Source organism: Schistocerca piceifrons, chromosome 4, assembly GCF_021461385.2.
Source record: "Schistocerca piceifrons isolate TAMUIC-IGC-003096 chromosome 4, iqSchPice1.1, whole genome shotgun sequence".
NCBI lineage: Eukaryota > Metazoa > Arthropoda > Insecta > Orthoptera > Acrididae > Schistocerca > Schistocerca piceifrons.
The window spans coordinates 321685879-321705995 of record NC_060141.1 but is presented as its reverse complement, the minus strand read 5'-3'; the positions used below and the strand labels follow the sequence as shown (position 1 = coordinate 321705995).

Genomic DNA, 20117 nt, shown 5'->3' with positions numbered 1-20117 from the left:
AGTAGACTAATTATCGAAACAGTCATCAAGTTCCAGAAAACGTCTAGCATAGGTTCATAGCACAAGTAAAAGGTAAATTGGAACATTTCGTTTCATCTAGACGAATGAAACAAAGGAATGTGCCGCAAGTTACTGCTAGAAAAAGAAAAAAAAAGAAAAAGTGTTTGTGGGTAATACAGGGGTGACGGGTCCTTGAAAAGTACCCGTCGCGACTAAACTTCTGTTTATTGTTCCAACAGAGTGGCACGTGAATGGTTGCTTTCACAATGAGAATATTTAGTTTCAGCGTTTCCTTCTTCATAATTTCTCTTGTTGACTTACACAACTCTACCAGTGAAATGAATATCTACTTCTCCCTATTTTTTTTTACATTCCATCTTACAGGTTATAAACAAAGAGACCTTAGAATTTGGTCTCCCGATAGCATTGTAGATTCAGGTGTCACGCCAAATCGTGATTATTGCTCGGGCTATCATCGTCATCTGAATGCCAGAAGCCCCACTTCGACCAGGTCGACGTTGGCCGCTCCTGTAATTAGCAACGCTCGATGACCCGCTGACATCAGGCACACACGTGACTGCGCAAATGCTCTGACACCGCCCACAACTGTCGTGTAATATATAGGTCGACCGACTCGTGCCCTGACGCCGAACGTCCCTGAAACCTGACATCGTAAACACAGCTAACAACACTTCCTTGTACAAAAATCGTATCATTTTCCGTTCTATTAAGCTGCCGCTATGTTGTCATCTGTCTAAATCAGAGTTTGCCAACCTATGCGATACTACTGCCCTTGAACAAGACCAGATAACTCCGCCCCCCCCCCTTGCAAACCCCCCAAATTATACACACACACACACACACACACACACACACACACACACACACACACACACACACCTAGCTTAGCAGTGAAAGCAAACTTAACTCGTCATTCTCAAAGACAAATTAATATCCGTATTTTTAAATTGATTGTGTAATATCTAGTGAACATTAAAGCATATCAACTTGCATACGATATTGTCGAAATCATTATAGCTACATCTACAACTACATGGCTACTCTGCAAATGACACTTAAGTGTCTGGCAGAGAGTTCATCGAACCACCCTCACACTAATTCTCTATTATTCCACTCACAAACAGCGTGCGGAGAAAATGAACACCTATACCTCACCATGCGAGTTCTGATTTCCATTATTTTATTACCATGGTCGTGTCTCCCTACGTAGGTCGGCGTCAACGAAATATTTTCGCATTCGAAGGAGAAAGTTGGTGAGTGAAATTTGGTGAGATGATCCCCTATCGCAACGAAAAACTGCTTTGTTTTAATAATTTCCAACCTAAATCCTGTATCATGTCCGTGACACCTCTACCCTGTTTCTCGATAATACAAAACGTGCTACCGTTCTTTGAACTTTTTCGTTATATTCAGTTTGTCCTATCTGTTTAGGACGCAACATCCCACAGCGCTATTCCAAAAGACGCCGGAAAAGCGTAGTGTAGGCAGCCCCTTTAGTAGATCTGTAGCATCTTCTAAGTGTTCTGCCAGTAAAACGCAGTCCTTGGTTCTCCTTTCCGACAACATTTTCTATGTGTTTTTCCAATTTAAGTTGTTCGTAATTATAATTCCTAGGTATTTAGTTAAATTTATGGCCTTTATATTCGATTGATTTATCGTGTAACCGAGGTTAGACGGATTTTTTTTAGCACTCATGTGGATGACCTCACGCTCTTCATTATTTAGGGCCAATTGCCAATTTTCGCAATGCACAGATATCGTATCTAAATCATTTTGCAATTGGTTTTGATCTTCTTATGACTTTACTAGACGGTAAACGACAGCTTCTTCGCCAGACTAAGACGGCTGCTCAGATTGTTCCCTAATTCGTTCATATATACAAGGAACAGCAGATGGTGTATAACACTACCTTGGGGAACATCAGAATTCATTTCTGTTTTACTCGATGTCTGTCCGTCAGTTACTACGAACTGCCACCTACCGGACATAAAATCACGAATCCAGTCACATAATTGAGACGCTATTCCAGAAGCAAGCAATTTGATAACAAGCCGCCGGTGAAATCCTGCTGCATATCGACGTTAATGATATGGGCGAGTTATTTAGTGGCTTACTCCTATTGCCGTTGTCGAATATTGGCGTGATCTGTGCAACTTTCCAGTCTTTGGGTACGGATCGTTCGTCGATCGAGGTGTTGTATATAATTGTTAAGTATGAAGTTAGTTCATCGGCATATTCTCAAACAATTGGTATACCGCCTGTACCGGAAGACTTGCTTTTATTAAATTATTTCAGTTTTCTTCACTACTCCGAGGATTTTTACTTCTGAGTTATCCATGAGAGGCTGCTTATTAAACCAACCAAACAAAGAGATAGTCGTCGAAATCATTTCTAAGTATTTCTACTGAGAAGACTCAGTATGTGACAAATATCAAGACAGCTCCGTAACAGATGACAATAGAAGAAGGGAAAATTGGAAGACAGATTTAAATAGTAAGAGAATGGATAGAAACTGCATGTTCTATAAAAGAAGCAACGAAAACCTGAGTAAACAAGATGAATTCAGCATGTACAGCATGTACGACCGAACTAATATGTAAGTCATTTACGGTACAAAATCTTGATCATCCTATACATTTCACTTTTCAAAGAGATTTGGCGTCCATGAAAAAGTATTTTGTTTATAATTTAATTTTGGAAGAGAGTATTGATAGATTCTTCAGAGTATAGCGTACTGACATAAAGACCATAACTTTTGTAATGTCAACCGAAATCAAAATATATATTGCTAAACAAACTTGTTGGTATCACAATTTTCTGTAAATTCAGGATGGAATCGGAAGTTTCGGTTGATTCAGAAACCCAGTTAACTTGGTTTATTGACGCATGGAAGGAATGACTTTCGACAGACCTCTGTATACGCTCAAATTTCTCTTCTTTTCTTGTTATGGTAATTTCGCGAGACGTATCTTGGAGAAAGTAATACATAGCCAATTTCTTCTTCGAACGTACGCTCCCGGAATTTCAAGAGTAAACATCTCCACGAAGCACAACGCTTCTGCTGTAGAGTCTGCTCACTGTAATTTGTTGAGCATCTCCGTTGCTCTCAGCCTGCGACGAAATGTGGCGCTCTTCGTTAGACCTCTGCCTCTTATACTTAATGCAACTTTGTAAGCGTCCAAGCCACTTCTTTCTTGGATAAATTACACTTGCTTAAGTACATTAGTCTGGCATCTCCTTTTCCTATAATTACATTTATGTGGTATTCCCAATTTTGGCCGCTCTGGACAGACATTCTTAGGTATTTCAAGGCCGATACTGTCTCCAGTGACGTAATGCTTACAGTGTAATCTAACAGTAACTGATCTCTTCGCCTACTTGTGTTAAATACGTCACATTTCACATCATCTGTCCAAACAGTTGGGAGACTGGTTTAATTCTTGACGTAGCGACGACGGCGGAATGACTAAGTTGGCGGCAATGAAGCAACAACTTTAAACAACAGATGTGCATTCGAACAATCAATTGAGAGTTGGCATTGTGCTGTACGTGGAGCCGTAGTGTATAAACGTTTATGTGTAAAAAATTGTAGTGGAGCGACATTTCTAAATCAAGTGTCGAAGACATTCTCCAGAATGCTTTGAAGTAAGTAAAAGTGTGTGCAAAATTTGTACTGGACATCTTGACTCCAGAATGGAAACGACACATGCACACCTGCCGCGACTTGATTATAACGACGCAAAACAAGATAAATTGTTTTCTGTAAAAAATCATCACGGCTAAAGAGTCTTGGTGATATCAGTGCGACCGTACCACAAAACGACGAAGTGCACATGAAGTGTCAACTCTTTAGCGACATAACCGACATTTAAACCAACTTTTCTATGAGTTTCGTGTGGTTGTACGAACATTCTGTGCGTTACGTAAGTGGCGGGTGACTGTGTGTAGCACCTGAAGCAGTAAAACCACACCATCTTAACTTTCCCTACTTTTTATTAACCCAGCCCCTAAAGTTTTTGTACTACCGAGTTCTTCACGCTCAGAGTCAACTACCAGTCTTCCGCAGCACTTCCTGCATTTCTCTACAGCCATCTGACGCTGCATCATTCCCATAGACCATACGGTCGTCTGCAAAAAGCCTGAAAAAACTTACAGAGCTATCCAACAGATCGTTTATGTATACCGTAAACAGTAAAGGCCTATAACAATCCTTTGGTGTACAGCCGAAATTACCTTTACAGCTTGCATCGTCATCTCGTTACGAACAAAGTTCAAAAAAATGGTTCAAATGGCTCTGAGCACTATGGGACTTAACATCTCTGGTCACCAGTCCCCTAGAACTTAGAACTATTTAAACCTAACTAGCCTAAGGACATCACACACACCCATGCCCGAGGCAGGATTCGAACCTGCAACCGTAGCGGTCACGCGGTTCCAGACTGAAGCGCCTAGAACCGCACGGCCACACCGGCCGGCTACGATACGAACAGAGTATTAAGTTATATTTGCTAGGACGTCCTGAAAATCCAGTTGCAAATCTGGTTCGAGACTTGGTAAGTTCTTATTGTTCTGTCTAAACGACGTATGAAATTGTATCGAATGCCTTCCGGAAGCCATAAAACAGTACGTCAGCCCAGGCGTCTGTATTTATAGGCTCTGAATTTTGTGGGCGAACAGAGGAATATGTATTTCTTAAGACTTCTGCTTACTGAATGCACACAGTCCTTTTTTTTTTTTTTTTTTTTTTTTTTTGCAGGCTACCAATTTTTAAGTGAAAAATTGTCCATACAGTAGGAGTTACTGAGAAGAAATGATTTGAATTCAAAACTTACCCTCTTGAGGTATTTCACGTTTGAAGTATTCCGGGCTCAGAACACTCCCCCGACAAAACGTAAGAATAAGTTCTGTCTGCATTTGCTGACAAAATGATTTTTCTCAACTTAACACAAATGGGCTTTTTTGACCGATACTCAACCTCAACACAAACAAAGTTTAAGGGTATTGATAACCTGGAAGTAAACCTTAGGCTAAACGGAAAGTTCACTGAATGCATGATAACACAGTCCTATTATGGGGCACCTAGAAATATTCTCCATTCCACCCACTAGACTGAACACTCTGAAACATGTAAGTCTGTTGGCCGTTGTCGCTGATTTTAAAATGTTCTGGGTCACTAGGCAGCGTCATATTTCTTCTAAAATGATCGACGTTACAACTCCTTTGCTGGGATCTTCCTCAGGATCTTCTTGTGTCCATTAATGCTAGAACAGCAGTAGTGGACACCAGAAGATCCTGAGAAAGATCCCAGCAGAGGGATCGAAATGTCGATCATTTTAGAAGAAATATGAAGTGGCCTAATAACCCAGAAGATTTTAACTCTTCTCTGAGATATCTTTGTCAACGCTCCCAATGGCAGGCTAAGTCTGAACCGAATGAAAGGTTCCGATAAGATCGGTATAATTTCAAAGTCCCTTCAATCTCACCGGACGCGTCTGACAGTCACGAATGATGGCGACGGTTCTTGCGAGCACGTCGCCGAACTTAGTGCTGCCCACTAGGGGAGAATGCGCGTGCGGTTGCTAAAGGTGCTGGGTCCGCCGCAGAAAGCACACACTGACTGGCAGCTATGAACTGCCTGCACCAGGGCTGTGTGGTCGCAAATACTCGTATGTCGCTGATGTACTTCCATTTGATTGGCCGCACGTGTCACGGAGGATGCATCAAAAGGTCCGCAGCAGGAGCGACCCATCTCGCGGTTGTGCGCGCTACCTGTTTTCGTGTCTGGTGTATGTGAAGGCCCTCTGCAGGTCGAGCTGCAACATTTCTTGGCTCTCTCGACTGTGAAAGCGTTGAGTCGCAGGGGCTGTGCTTGTTCCAGCCCGCCTGGCAGAGATGTGTTGCAGAGTGCCGGCCGCGCCTGATGACACTCCAGTGACACTGGGCAAAAGATGTTTGTTGATGCATACTGGATTCCTTTCTGAGCCAATGAAAGCTTTTTAGCAAAGGGTCATAAAGATCATTTCTTCCACTAGTATTACAGATATGGATATTACTATTCATGAGCACAGCGTTATTCCTTAAAATACTAGTCCAGTTCGTTAGTCACTGTGCCAACTCGCCGCGCGGGATTAGCCGAGCGGTCTACGGCGTTGCAGTCGTGGACTGTGCGGCTGGTCCCGGCGGAGGTTCGAGTCCTCCCTCGGGCATGGATGTGTGTGTTCGTCCTTAGGATAATTTAGGTTACGTAGTGTGTAAGCTTAGGTACTGGATGACCTTAGCAGTTAAGTCCAATAAGAATTCACACACACACACACACATTTTTATTGTGCCAACTCGCCGCAATGCGGTATGGAAGTAATCATAAATCTCCCTTCGTACATAGCATGGACGTTTCTTTTGTTTTAGTTTCTATCACAACTGCTACAACTTGTTCGTATACCACCTCACCTACAAATGTGCAGTTTGCGTGTCTTGTTGTTGCACGCAAGTTACCATTCAAGTCCCAGCTAAAGTTGGCCGTTTTTCTCAGTATAAAATAACCTGTGATAAATTCATCGCAGTGAAGTGCAATAAAATGAGAGCACTATCCTTTGCGAACGGTGACCTAAAATGCACACTGTTACCAACGGCACCAATTTTTTTCGAAATTAAGGTAGCTGATGATCAAGACATCGAATGCAATGATTTAAAACGGCGATACATCGTGACAGGTAACTCAGTATCTCAGTGAAATCGCGTTAGAGAAGGTCAGGATTCACATCAGGTTTAATTTGTAGATGTTTACTTAAATCATCGCATGCGATTTTCATGGCAATTATTTTGAACTTGCTTCTCCAGCCTTTCCCCAATAACATTACGTAATTAGCGAATTATATGGTAGAATAAGTGCACCATCAGTACACATACTTTTCAAATAAATAGGTTAGCAGGGTCCAGATGGAATCCATATGCCAGATTAATGACTGTTGCTCTAACACCCATCATGTAGTTTTATCTGGGGATTTCTGTGTTAGTTCCCCTTATCTGACTCATAAACACATATCATTAAGACACAGAAACGCACAGCACAAATTTCACAGGATTCACTAACAAACGAGACGCCAATCCTTAACTTACTCGTAAGTACTGGAAAGACATTCAAACGCTGAATTAACGAAAACCCAATCATGCTTCCCACATTATCCTGTCCTCATCGATTCTGTGGAGAACCTTCTTATTTCTCCAAATTTCCAACACAGTTCTATACAACCGTATCTCAAACGTTTCGATTATATTTTTTCTGGTTTCCCCTTAGTTCACGGTTCTCGTCCATACAATGCTGTGCTCCAAACGTACATTAACAGAAATTTCTTCCTAAAATTAAGGCATATGTTTAGGCATAGTAGACATCTGCTGGCCGAGTATGCGCTCTTTGTTTGAGGAAGTCTACTTTTCACGTCCTTGCGTTGTCCGTCAGATTACTCTGCTTCCACGGTAGTAGAATTCGTCCATTTCGTCTTATTCACGATCACCAATTTTGATATTAAGTTTATCTGGCTCATTTTTTCTACTCCTCATTACCTTCGTCTTTCTTCCGGTTACTCTCGATCCATACTGCGTGTTCATTAGAATATTCATTCCATCAAACTAACCCTTAATTCTTCCTCATTTTAGTTCGGTGATCAGCAAATATTTTCATAGACATCCTTTCAACTTCGATTTTAATCCCAAGCCTGACGCTTCTATTCATTCCCGTAATAGCGTCTTCGATATATAATTGGACATACATTCATGTCTTAAACCATTTCTAATTAGAACTTGATCTTAGTCTTCCATTTTCATTTTTACTCTTGGTTCGTGTAAAATATTGTGTATAACCCAACCTTACCTTTAGCTTACACCTATTTCCCTGGGAATTCTGAACATTATGCAACATTTTGTGTTATAGTCCGATTTTTCTACATCGACAAATTCTGTGAACGCATCTTGAATATTTTTATGTGTTTCTTCCATTACGAAGCGCAACGGACGAAATGCTTACATGGTGCCTTATCTTTCCTGAAGCTAAACTGATGCTCATCAACTTAACTTTTTTCAGTCTTCTGTAAATTATTTTTGTCGGTACCTTGTCTGCATGAAGCCAACAGCCTTGCCGCAGTGGTAACACCGGTTCCCGTCAGATCATCGAAGTTAAGCGCTGTCGGGCTGGGCTAGCACTTGGATGGGTGACCATCCGGTCTGCCTAGCGCTGTTGGCAAGCGGGATGCACTCAGCCCTTGTGGGGCAAACTGAGGAGTTACTTGATTGAGAACTAGCGGCTCCGGTATCGTCAACTGATATGTGATCGAGAGAGCGGTGTGCTGACCACATGCCCCTCCATATCCGCATCCAGTGACGCTTGTGGGCTGAGGATGACACGGCGGCCGGTCGGTACCGTTGGGCCCTCCAAGGCCTGTTGGACGGAGTTGGCTTCATGAATTGTTAAGGTAGCTGTGTTACAAGAACGTGTGAAGTTTGGAGGGTAGGAGACGAGATACTGGCAGAAGTAAATCTGTGAGGACGGCGCGTGAGTCATGCTTGGTAGCTCAGATGGTAGATCACTTGCCCGCGAAAGGCAAAGGTCCCGAGTTCGAGTCTCGCTCCGGCACACAGTTTTGATCTGCCAGGAAGTTTCATAGCTGTGTTACAGTTGATGCACTTATCAGCGCTGGTAGTCTTTGGGATTGAGTGGATGGGTATAGTAGTGCTGGTCTGATGGTATTCCTCCAGACTCAGTTTCTACCAACCTACTGCAAGACTCGTTTACTTGCCAGTTTGCGTAATGGGTTTAGAAATTACGATAGAATTTTATCCATTCCTTCTGTGTTATTGAGTGACAAGTCTTCCAGATCTCTGTTAAATTGTGATACTGGATGTTCTACGTATTCCATATCGACTCCCGCTTCTCTTTCTATCACAGTACCAAGCAGTTTCTTCCCCAGGTAGAAGCCTTTCACCTGTCCGCCCGGTACTCGGCATTTAACGGTGGGATTTCCGCTGCACTATTAATGTTGACTCCATTGCTTTTAATATCATCGGGTGTTGTTTTGACATTTCTATATGCTGAAACATTCCTTCCGACGACCACTTCCTTTTCAGTTTCTTCGAATTTTTCCTGCAGCCAATTTTCCTTGGCGTCGTTGCACTTCCTGTTAATTTGATTCCTAATTGATTTACTTTGCTGTAATCATGTCTTTTCCCGAATGTTTCTGTATTTTTGTACATTCTACTTTCATGAATCAATTTAAGTATCTTTTCTTCTACCCAAAGATTCTTCGCATTTATCTTCCTTCTAGCCATATTTGCATCTCCAACTTCTGTGATTGCCCTTTTTATAGATTTCCATTTCTCTTCAACTGAACTGCCAATTGCGGTAATTGTTATAAGTATCTACAGCTTTGCTCTACTTCCGAGACGCAACACTCCGTTCCTCAGTACTTCAATATCCGCTTCATTCCCACATTGATTCTTCCGGACGATTCTCTTAAACTACAGTCTACTAAATTTCGATCTGAGTCTACATCTACTCCAGCATGCAGCTTACAATCTAGTATCTGATTGCGGAATGTGTAAACCAGCTGTAATCTTCCAGTATCTCCAAGTCTTTTCCAAGCACACCTTCCCCTCTTCTGATTTCGGTATTACTAACTGAAAGTAATTGCAAAACTCAATCCTCCTACTCTCTCTAATTGCTCTTATCGAGCCCATATTCACCCCTAACTCTTCTATTACTTTCACTACTACAGAGTTCCAATCATCCACACTTATTAGGTTTGCATCTCCCTTTCTGAGATAATCGCATTAGAAAAAGAAAAAATAGTACAGTATTTGTGATATGTACTCGTACAAGCGCTGATGGCCATACAAGAAAGGTGAAATATCAGTTAAAGGAAGAAAAATGGGTTTCTCAGAATTAGAGGTAAAATTATATGGTTGGACAGAAATGGAGTGAATTATGTCAGAGACAATGTAGCACTTCACCAGCATACGTTTAGAATATAGGTTCTGTGTCATGAAAGATAGAAACGAACAGATAAAAGATATTAATCGTTGTCTGGCGTCGGTCAGGAGCATTGTATGCTAGCTTAAAATCCAGTGATAACCAGCTAGAATCCTGCCAGTGTATGAAATTTTAGCACCCTGGGTTTGGTCAGATTGGCGCTTAAGTTGCTTCTTGAACACCAGGCTGTGCACCGACGTCCCAGGATAAATGCCAGACCTCTCTGCAGTGGCCACGAGAAATAGCGTTGCGATTCAGACACCGGAGGAGGTGCAAAGGCAGCCATCTAGGTCTACATTTCCCGTGGTAGCTTCAAATCGCACTGCTCAAATACCAGGGCGATTCCTTTTAAATCGATACGGTCCCACTTCCAAATTTTCCCCAGCCTCTAACCAATCAGGCCACCACCAGGTCGGTAAATATTTACCTTCTTCCTCGCCTTTTCCCAACTGTGCTTGGGTGGTAGTGTTGGTGGTATGTTTGTCGGATCTGGTGTATGGTCTCGGCGGCCTGTTTCTTCATCTTCTGGAAGAGTAGGCCGTCCACCGGTACCTCGTTTCGCCCTCTGCCTTGCTTGAATCCGATACAACACAGACACTCCATTATTCAGTTTTTCAATTCAGTTTCTTACCATAAATTCTGGATCTGTTAACTGAAAGCTCTAAACAGTTCTTAAGTATGCATAAACATTATAATATGCAATGTTAGAGAGAAAGAAAAAGAGACAGAGAGAGATAAGGTATGTTAACAACAATTCTTGTTAATATACAACGAAGAAACAAAACAAAATTTTGAAATATTTTTACATAAAATAAAAGGAAAGTAATGTATATCCTAAGTACGTTTTGGCTAAATCTCTACATTTGTTACTGCCTACCTCAGAAGAGCTCTAGATGTACGATCAAATAGAATTACACCATTACCTAGGTCTGTTATTAGGACATTACTATACCTTATGCCCAACTAGTGTGTGATTGCCTCAGCAAGCTCGAGTCTGCGCTTCTCTGTACTTTTATGTTTGCACAGTTCCTCTTAATTCATTTTAGTGTCTACCTTTCCCTAAAATGGAAGTCTTCTTCGAATCTGTTGACGTTACTTTGATATTCAGAGCATGCACTTGACCTTAAGGAAACTGGTTTAGAATGACCTTCATTAACACAGCAAATCCCGTCGCATTGCAAAGGAGTTTCAATTTCATATCCCTGTCGATTACTGTATCTCCACGCTAAGCAATATCCATGCGAGTGGTGCACAAGTTCTTGGACAGTTCGCGTTGATAAGGCAACAAACTGACAGCTTCATTCACGATGCTGTCATGAACACTTCTGATATCTCCTTTCTGTCATTCTGTCACGTCTCCATGTGGACGCTTCCTACTGCGATGATTCCATACAACCAACTGACGTATACAAACCATTTCACTGTCGTGACTTACGGAAATGCTTATTTACAAGTTCCTTTCTGCGCGCAATAGGATTACATGAAGTTGAACGGATTGCCTAAACATATTGTTACCCACAAATTGTGTGTAACATCTTGCACGGGATCGAAGGTGAGTCTTTATAGGTGCATAAGAGCGCACACGATATTAAACGAAAGCTGCCGATAGAAGCCGAAGCGTTTACGAGACGTAAGCTTTCGAACGATGAAGACGTGCGCAGCTGTGCATTTCATAGTCCCCGCGGCGCGCTGACAAAGCGCTTTGGAGAAGCGAGAAGGTAGAATATGGCCACTTGGTGCAAATAACACGTGTTTTAATTGACAATATGGACTGTTGCTCTGTCTTCCTGATATCAAAAGCAAATATTAACAGAGCAAAAACGTGATAGAATTACACCATACATGCTGTTCGTCAAAAGAATATAGGCCACTCAAAACAGCGCAGGAAATTAAAATGAAAATAACAACTAAGTGTTCACCGTACCGCCGAGAAATCATGCCAGTGAGACCTCAAAGAAAAATGGTGCTGGCAGCCATGAAGCCGGCCGTTGTGGCCGAGCGGTTCTAGGCGCTTCAGTCCGGAACCGCGCTGCTGCTACGGTCGCAGGTTCGAATCCTTCCTCGGGCATGGATGTGTGTGACGTCCTTACGTTAGTTAGGTTTAAGTAGTTCTAAGTATAGGGCACTGATGACCTCAGATTTTAAGTCCCATAGTGCTCAGAGCCATTTGAACCATTTTTGGCAGTCAGGATGTTTACGTACCAAAGCAAAGTTCTTTTGACAGACTTTGATTCATGAGTGGCTGTAATACTACAGACACTGATAACTTCCGGGAATAAATAATTACTTTTATTTTCGCAGTGTCCTGCCTCGTTAATTTCTCTTGTACAAGATCCAATAGGAATCGATCGTTATCCTCGCTTACCCTCAACTAATTCAGAAACGAGTATTCGCACTCTAAAAGAAGTAATTTTCGAAGAAATGTCAAATTTCTCCTCTTTTCTCGCATGGTCATCCACTTTTTCTTCTTTTCGTGTTGTTCAATGCCACGGCACATAATGCAACGACCGCAGAGAAAGCAACAACTGCTGACTTTCTTTTAGCACTCTGTGCCATAATAGCTTGCTTTCTACGCGTAGAATACTGACATGCGCTATTTGGCTCGTCTAACTACATGGGACTTTAGCCATTCACTTTAGCATTCCGTCGACGAACGACATCGGCCGAAGGTGGCTGATCTTTTCCAGTCAGTGCACCAGTACGTGAGTTGTCTGAACGCAACCGATCTCAACGCCCGAGAGTAGGCGGAATTCAAATCAGTTTGTTTTCTTCGATTGAGTCTTGCAACGTACATACAGGCAATAGATGGATTTTGAGAACTTTTTAAGTTTAATACAACGAAGAAAGAGTTTGTGACATCCTGAGGAGGAGAAATATTATAATAACGTGGATAGGTTTCGGAATCTATCGTCTGAAATCACTACTTCATTGAAAGCCACGAGTTTCAAACATGTTAAAAGTGTGCTAATAGTTTATTGGCTTTTACCTTATTTTACAATAGCGAACCCGATAATTCTTCGCTATTGCTAACTATCTATGGGAAATGGGTACACACCCTAAACTTCTCCCTGCGCGTTTCAGCCCATCACCTGCTCCCACCTCTCTTTGTCCATCACCACCTCCTCTCCCCTTTCTTTGTGATTCATCTCCTCCCCCCCTCTTTCTGTCCGTCTCCTCTTACCTGTTCAATCTGTACATTTCCTCCTCCCTCCCCCCCCCCCCCTCTATCCAACCTCCATCTAGCTTCCTTCCCACTATCTCTGACTTTGAGCCTCTTTCATTGTTATTGCAAAGAAACTTTCCTTGAGAATTGATGTCACCTAAAATGAATGGGTAAATCCGTGGGATCATAAGTATGCAAGATATAAAAGAGACGCATCCAGCTGCTGTATCTTCGAAGATAGCGGCTTCTGTGACAGTATTTCACAGAGTTTTAATCTGCAAATAGATAGGATTACAAAGGTTCGGACGATTCAAAGTCCGTTGTAGTATTCTAATCACAAGCCGACAAGCCATGGATATACTTTTCGTGTTTTCTGTAAAAACCGACTGGCAAGGAAGAAAACCAAACACACATCACTATGTATACAATTTTTGTTTGAAATTATATGTAAAGAGAAAGAAAATAAATCAAAGAAACAAATTGTCTAATGGTTTAAATACCTTGCTATCGCAGCTGAATTAACTGCAAGAAAGAAAACGGAACTATACATTTTCACAGCACAGGACAGTATTTTCTTTCTCGCAATCGGTCTTAAGAGAAGACTTGTACATCGTCATTAAAAAAAAAATATGTAGCCTATTTCCATCTGAATGTTTATTAGCGTGTCGAGTAAAAATTTGAAGTAAATCAGTCAAGAACTTTTCGAGACTTTTGGCAACAACATTTTCCCTTTATATATTACAAAAATATTTATATATTATATGTATTATTAAAATGTATCCTAAGACCATCCCAATGTTTACGAGAGCATCGTGTTAAAATTTTAAGTAAATCGGTCAGGTGCTTTTCGAGATTTTTGGTAACAACGTATAACAACGACTTTCCGTTATATAATAGTATAGATAATGAACGCTCTAGCCTGCCTAGCCACGTCGGCGTCAAATACCGGGTGACCCTCATGCGTGTACTATAGAAAAAAAAAACGTAAATTAGTTCCAAACTACGGCGTGCATACTCTTTATTCAACATGTTAACATCACTACAGATATTCGGATTTAGGTTATGATATGCTCGATACGCATGCCATCATTGGCAACGATGTGGCGCAGACGAATAGCGCAATTCTGCACGACCCGCTGAAGTGTCGGAACATAGATGCTGCCGATGACCTCCTGAATGGTCGTTTTCAGCTAAAAAATGATTTTTGGGCTATTGCTGTACACCTTGTCTTTACTACAGCCCAACAAAAAGGAGCCGCATGTGTTCAGATCCGGAGAATATGGCGGCCAATCGAGGTCCATGCCAGTGGCCTCTGGGTACCGCAGAGCCAGAGTGCTGTCCCCGAAGTGCTCCTCCAGGACATCAAACACTCTCCTGCTTCGATGGGGTCGAACTCTGTCTTACAAGAATCACATTTTGTCGAAATCAGGGTCACTTTGGATAACAGGGATGAAATCATCTTCCAAATCCTTCACGTGCCGTTCGATAGTCACCGTGCCATCAAGGAATATCGCGCCGATTATTCCGTGACTAGACACTGCACACCACACAGTCACCCGTTGAGTGTGAAGAGACTTCTCGATCGCGAAATGCGGATTCTCAGTCCCCCCAGATGTGCCAGTTTTGCTTATGGACGAAACCAACCAAATGAAGTGGGCTTCGTCGCTAAACCAGACCCTAATGAGCATACTATTTTCCATCATGGCTCGCGGCCAACCGTGCAGTTAAATGTCCTAACGCAAACAGTTCTCAAGTTATGACGATTTCATTTCACGTAGTTCAGTGATTGTCACCCTGTATACACTCAAACTACAGCATTCAATCTTTAATACAATCAAAATCTGTATTAGAAATTTAATGCCTAGGTTATAAGCTGAAAGATTGTATGTTCAAGCTTGATGATGGAAGTTATTCCAGTGGATCGAGCATTATCTATGTACGAACTGTTATTATTATTATTTGACAGTGAAGATACATATTGTAATGTTCTTTAAAAAATATTTTGTGTTATCCAAATTTACTGTGTAATGCGTTGTTCAGCAAATGGTGTGCTTAACCAGTTTTACTGTAATCCAAAGAAAAATTAAACAACTTACCCTGGAAAATCAGAATGAAGTGTCTATAATGAAATCGATTCCTCTGAAATTTACTCAGTCGCTTCAGCAGGGCAACAGATGTAATCTAGTATTCTGTTCTTTTCATAGTACGCATACAAAATATTCAATCTAGGCTCAGCGAAGTGCAATGCCGGCCGCAAAATATCTTCATACAAATAATCAGTAGATTAGTTGATAAATGAATAACATTGCAAATGTTCAGCGATAATTTTGGATGCTGACTCAGTGCTGTGCAATACTGCCTTCATTGAACCTGTTACAAACATTAATACTTTTCTGATTCTGGCACATTAATATTTTTCTCACTCTGAGTGAAAAATCATTTCTTTTTAAAAAATACTCATTGGATTTAAACAAACACGACATGGCAGAAGATGAGGTACTGATACGGGATATGCTAAGACCGAATGCTTCGGTTCGAAAATTGCATTGAAAATAAAGTTTCTCCTTCACAAAATCTAATATGAAACATTTTACATTAACTTCAAAATCAGTGAAGTTATAAGCTGTTCTACAATTCTCACTTACTGCCGTAATTAAAAATACTTGGAATTTTTACATGAGAAAAAGTCTGATCTCGTTTGGCAACATAGATTCCAAAATTTAACTTCTCTGTATCAGGATTACACAACACTCAAGATATTAAAAATCGGGTATACCTAATCAACCTATACATTAAATCTGATAGGAAATGCTTGGTTCGTACATTCAAGGGTCGGTACTGTTAGAATTAGCAAAATCCACATTGTGTTGCTGCATACCTAAAACTAAAACTAAATATAACCTTACAAAACAGTATTATGCTGCGTCCGTAGGCCAAAAGCTAAATTCTCACAGCTAGTCACTAGCTTAAAGTGTTGCATCCTACCTTTAACAGAGTGCAACGGCAACTGCTACTGCGCTCCACGCGCCCCTACTTACAATCGATTCTGCCACTCAGGCAACATCTTTGGTTCAGTGGTGCCAAAGATACAATCTCTTCTACACGTGATAACCCTTTCATGTAATTTTTTACAAAATCGGGCTCCACATTCAAGTGGATCCCTCACAATTTTTGTGTAATTACAGAACTGAAAGCTCAAACCATCAATTTTTTCCACAACAAATGTCTTTGTCATATGTGTTGAATGGAAGGTTGTTTGACATATATCTGTCCTGCTGAATTTATCTGAAGCTGTGGAGGGCTTTTCTAATATTACTTTTCAATGACACCGGGAATCATCTTGAGTATGTAATAGAACGTTTCTCACAGCGTCTCATATGTCGTTAAATTTATATGATAATTCCAGTAACTGAAGAAAGAGTGTAAAGCAGATTTTAACCTCGTTAAGAGAACATTTTCTAACCTGTTCGATTCTGCCGAATAATTGACGAAGGAGACTGGACGCACTGTGGTCAAGGTGTCAGCCGATGTTACCGGTTCACCTCTGGCGACCGCTGTCGGCGCCGTTGTGAACGGTCACACGACTGGCTTGCATGAATTCTGTACCGTCACAGCGTTCCAGAGTCACCTGTGTGCTGTTGCAAGGAAATGATTAATATTTTCTTGTGTCAGCATAGTTCCACCAGGGAAGGCGTACGTGATCAGATGAGGATCTCAGACCCGCTGCTCCCTGAAGCAAATAAATCATATTTTTCCTCTGCGACAGCTCAGAACAGGCACATCCTCAAGAATATTCAGTAATATGACAGTAACGAAGACGCTCGAGGTGAAAAAAAAAGTAAGGCTTCCGGCTGGAGAGCAGAGAAGATGCGTCGGGTTAAGAATCTGGGTCGCAGCGGGCGTGTGTGGCAGCGCGTGACGCCACGCCCCCAGACCCAACATATGGCTGGGGTGTGGAGAGTGAGGCGATGTAGGGCGCCGGGCTGCTGCCGCCGCTGGCGTGCGGGCAGAGCTGGCTCTGCCGGGCAGGGCTCGGCGCGTTTGCATAATTGACCTGACGGCGGCGCGGCGCCCAGAGGAAAGGGAGCGGCCGAGACAGCGCATTACTCAGCCCGTTCGTTACCGCCCCGAGCTGCGCTGGCTCGGAGCTCGGCACTCGCTGCTTCGCGACATTCTCCCACCATTCGCACAACCCCATAATGGCCAATATGAGGGACACTTAGCAATGAGACCTACGAACCTAGAAGAGACACAGTCCACTTCCTTTTCGAGTGGACGTGACTCTTACCGGATACATTTACATCTGACAGGGAATCTCTTTGCCACTGTTCTGGATTAAGTTCCAAACTTCTCCACAGTGCACCATTCAGTGATGCCATGCGACACACTTCATGGTGTCCACCAGAGGGGGACGTTAAGTTCTATGGTCTTCTATGTGCTTTTCGAGAGAACTAAGCTATGTGCAGGCACTAGGTTTAACACTCTCCCTTCGCTCATCAACTCCAACACGACACTGCACTCATACATACTTGCCAGAAACACTTACACACAGTTCTCATATGTATCACGGTAAGGTGTCTGCAGACGCGGAAGGAAGTAAAAACATTTCCAGCTAGGTGGCTGAACCAAGCCTTCGGGGGCTCCCGGCCATTTATGCCATACGGCCTTACTTACTTTTAGTCAAAGGGGAAGAGTATCCAAAGCACGTCGCAATATACTGCGCACTTCTCATACAGGCCAAATGACTAGTGTACAAGCCTATTACAGACGAAGTAACGTGGAAAGAGGTGGATACTACGGCAGACTCGATCTACAAGGCCCTGCACTTTCAGTACATAAAAGAACGACGAAATTGACCTGTCATGAGAACCAGGACACAACAAACAATTCACAATACACGCATCTCAGAGGTACATGACCACGCTAACCGAAACAACAATACAGACAATGACTCTAACTTCCTTGACCAATTTTCATAATCTACAGTTCGACGAATTGGGCGTAGATGAAGGAATTGTGATATAGAGAATACTAGAATCCAGTATTCCTTCATTTATTGATCCAGTTTACGCGTTGCGGTGTTAGCCATCATCAGAGTTCTAGTTCAGATAAAAACCAGAGGATTACGTAGTAACATTGTTGAATGGTTCAAATGGCTCTGAGCACTATGGGACTCAACTGCTGAGGTCATTAGTCCCCTAGAACTTAGAACTAGTTAAACCTAACTAACCTAAGGACATCACAAACATCCATGCCCGAGGCAGGATTCGAACCTGCGACCGTAGCGGTCTTGCGGCTCCAGACTGCAGCGCCTTTAACCGCACGGCCACTTCGGCCGGCAACATTGTTGACTTGCAACAAACATGAACAGAGAAAGTCAACTACATAAGTATGTAATCCTCTGATTTTCACCTGAATCAGGATTCTGATGAAGGCTAACGCCGAAATGCGTAAAACAGATTCATAAATGAAGGAATACTAGATTCTAGTCTTCTCTGCATTACAACTCCTTCATCCGCAACCAATTCACTAAATTGCAGACTATGCAAATTATTCATCACGGTCACCTCTCTCCTGTTGGCTTTATGACACACTTTGTTTCCTCGGTCAAGTCACGTATTACATAAACCATGACAACGTATTGTACATAGAGTTATGTGAAACCTGTAAAACACAAGTAGACAACAGGAAGAAGCGTAGGACCCTTGGCTCGATGCCCTTCCGAACTATTCCCACGTCCCCAACACCTACGGACTTTGGTGGTGGGAATCCATAGCTCACCTCTGATCTTTCCTATCATCTATAAAAGTGCTTCAGCTTCAATAAATAGCTTGAACATTTCAAATTTCCAGTAGAAATAATTTATTTTTTCTACTTTGTTTCAATAGTAAAAAACAGGTGCAGAAGAAACAGTAATATAAATACACCCAAAAGATTTAAGTGGTAGGGCACGGACAACATCGCGCCATTGCCCGGGACCGGGAGTTTCTCAAGCTCGTAAGTAAGGGCATCTCGAGTCTGGGCCTGACACTGAGGCTCGATGCACTTTTTTCCCCATCATTGACACTGGCGGGCAACAGTCTTATCTTCCCAGTCTTTCTGTTATTTTCCTGTAAATTGATAACATTTTAATTTAACGACCTCTGTTCCCTTCAACTAATTTATTTTTCCTTGTTAACTCATTCTTATTACAGTGATTTCTTATTACTGAAATAAATATTTGCTTGTAATATGGACAACTTATCATATGAAAAACTGTAAAATGTGTGACGTGTTTTTGAAATATTAAGCAACAGGTCTTTAAATAAAAGCCGAGCTGTTTGTAAGGCTGTTTCGTTCCTTTCAACAATGACTCTTTCATTTTGCAGCATAGTATGCGCTGTTCTGAAACTTCATAGCAGATTCAAACTGTGTCAGATTGGGTCCTCGGGACCAACTAACTGAAGATCAGCTGAAGAGTCAACAGGCGATCCTCCCTCATTGTATCCAGCAACACCAGGCTGTTTTACGACGTTTATACTGATAATTCCACATCGTACCCTATAATAATAATGAGCGTATGGCATTGGTGGCCGGGAGACCCCTCGCGGGGCGGTTCGGCCGCCGCTCCACAAGTTCTTTAATACCACTACGGCGACTTACAGGTAAATAAGGGTGAAATCATGACGAAAGACACACAACACCCAGTCATCTCGAGGCAGAGAAAATCCCCGACCCCCGCCAGGAATCGAACCCGGGACCCCGTGCGCGGGAAGCGAGAACGCTACCGCAAGCCCGCGAGACGCGGACTATCGCACCCTGATAATCACAGCTACACACTATGCATACATATCCATGGAGTGATTATTTTTCACCAAATTCCTTGAGACCGTCGACTGACGAGGGAACTTTAAAAAGTAAGCTATACTTTCCTAA

The 20117-nt window shown here is 42.2% G+C and overlaps 1 protein-coding gene and 1 pseudogene across 1 annotated transcript in view; one reads left to right on the top strand and one right to left on the bottom strand.

The window, feature by feature from the left end:
• The window catches only part of LOC124795818 (neuroendocrine convertase 2), a 1530590-nt gene that overhangs the window by 1435000 nt on the left and 75473 nt on the right, over positions 1-20117 (bottom strand). The gene's annotated exons all lie outside the window — the stretch shown is intronic.
• On the top strand, positions 8140-8257 carry LOC124796642 (annotated as a pseudogene).